This window comes from Tribolium madens, unplaced genomic scaffold (genome assembly GCF_015345945.1).
Source record: "Tribolium madens isolate multiple individuals breed KSU strain unplaced genomic scaffold, Tmad_KSU_1.1 Scaffold_20;HRSCAF=117;Tcas5.2_LG4, whole genome shotgun sequence".
Lineage (NCBI taxonomy): Eukaryota > Metazoa > Arthropoda > Insecta > Coleoptera > Tenebrionidae > Tribolium > Tribolium madens.
Window position 1 is genome coordinate 14,716,583 of NW_025400985.1, and position 2,570 is coordinate 14,719,152.

Consider the following 2,570-nt stretch of genomic DNA (forward strand, 5'->3'; position numbering starts at 1 on the left):
AAAAAAGTAATAATAATAATAACAAATTTTAGCTTAGTGGCGTCTCATAGTTTGAGAACGACTGGTGGTCCCTCCTATTTTCAGCTACGCTTGACCGTTTGCATTTTGTCTCACTCATTCGCATAGTAACAACAAAGACAAAACTATTAGCGCATGGGATTGTGTTGACACAGTTTTACGATAAACGGGAAAAATTAAAAGAATATTACTATACTACTTTTTGATTGGTTTAAATTTTTCGAAGGAAATAGAGCTTATTCCATATTTGGTGGCGAACTGACAGTGACAGAAAAGACACTTGTAGTGCGCCCACTTGGTTAAGATAAAAAATACAGACATAAAGTTAGAAATTATATAGGGTTATTCATAAAAATGAAGCAATATTTGAACCTCAAAAATGGCCTATAAAATGATGTTAATTTTTATAATAGCAGTTGAGGCCCGCCCGGAGCAAACTTGGCCTTCAGAATTTTACAACACTGGTTCAGCTGTCAAGCTGGGTAGCAGTCATAAATCTAGTGGAAGAACATAATTTACAACACCCAAATTGCCGCACGCTGGTGATCTGTATGATTTAGAAATTTTGCGGAGACGGTTTTGTTGTGGTGCTTTCAGGTATAAATTCGCATTGTTGTAATATTGCTACCCGATTTTAGATTGCGAATTATTTAATTTTGGATTACCTCTTGAAGTTATCGACTTGGATAACAACAATCTATATTTCGCTAGTTGTAAAAGTTCAAAAAAGCACCGCAATCCACTTTTATTTTTGATTTTGAAATTTTCGATTTTCTTGTCGGACTCGCAAATACAGAGTGTTTCACATAACTTTGCGAGGCTTGCGCCTAATGTACGCACCCAAATATACAAAAGTCACACAACACTGTATACAAAAAATACACATTTAATTATTTAATTTTTGGAAACCCATGACAGTAGTCATAAACTGCAGTTTTACAGAAACAATTATCATTTGTTCTATCAAGATACTGCATGAATATGATTCTAGTTTATCTATCTTAATCACTAATTAACTAAAAACGTTGTAATTTTTGAAAGGGTGAACAAACTAGAGAAGATTATCCAATTTTTCAAAATTTGTAGTCGAGTTCGTATCGGAATATGTATTATTGATTGCATCTTACAGGCGCAGGCCTCGTAAAATTACGTGAAACACCCTGTATAATTTTATACTTTTAATGTTTTACATATTAGGATCCTTTTAATATTATCGTAGATAATTGCCACTTTAGTTTACTTATAAGGAGGTTATATCATCTTGGTTATAAATAATAACAAATAAATAAAAATCAATCAATCCTTTATATTAAAATGAAATTTTATCGTCTAGCTAGTTGATAAAAAATACGTGACTACAAAATTAGTGAGGATTGAATAAAACTTTATATTGTAACGATAATAAAATTTTCAATATCTTTTCGAGTATATTAGCGTCTGATATTTAGCGTCGGCTGACGCCTCGACGCTAAATTGCTCTCAAAGATAAAATTCAATTTTATCGTCTTGTATAGTAAATAACTATTAGTGACATACTTCTGGACGCTCTTGGATCAATTATTTCCAGAAGTAGTGCCTTCATGTAAAATTTCTCCAACTTCGACTCCATTTTTTCCTTCCATCAGAATTGATCGTCCTTTTAAATTATTTCTGTTTTCAATAGGTTTTCTCCAGTCCAAACACATAACAAAACATCTTTGCTCATTGGTTACGTGGATTTGATAAAACCAGTCATGATTTTTATTAATTTCGAAAACACTTTCGGATTTAATTTTCCAAAACGTTATTAGTTTCTTTTCTATGACTTCCTCGGGTGCATATTTTTGTTTAAAAGCTGTAGGGGAGAGTCGGGTATTGGTGCTCACCTAAGCTAAAATTGTAATATTTCTGAAATAATAAGAGATTGGATTTCTAGGTCTGTCGTCAAGATTCTTCAAGAGTTTGGCAGTACAGTTCTGTAGTACCTTTTACATAAGAATGCACATTGTGTCTTTAAAATACGAAATGTTTAAAAACGACATTGCGCATCATTACCCGACGTATGCGGTTAATGGTGCGCATAGGTGGGATAATCGTGCGCATTAACCCTTTCACTGCGGCTAGAGTACAGCGTAGCACGTACTCGTGTGCGGCTTCCGAACTGGCTTGCGGACGAATACGTTTCTCGCAGTTATCCGTACAGATTTTTAGCCTGTCAGTCGAGCCACTTCCTCAGAAGCGTATCAAAAATTGGGTTTAGGGTTTAAATTAAAATAATCTTTTTTATTTTATATACATAAAACGACATATTCACAACTTAAAATAAAACATTATGTTATATAACGATTAATTATAGCTATACAGCGTGAATATAAAGTATGGAACCAAGCGTTTTTTTTTAATCATTTGCTTTCAGAAAATAATTTATATAATTTAAAGTAATATAAAAAATGTGATAGTATTTTGAGTACGAAATTTTATTTTGTTTTTGAATTATGCGATTTTTTTCAGTCAAAATTGCAATTTGTGTAAAAAAAAATTTGAAAAAATTAACTATAAAGTAGATAGTTGTA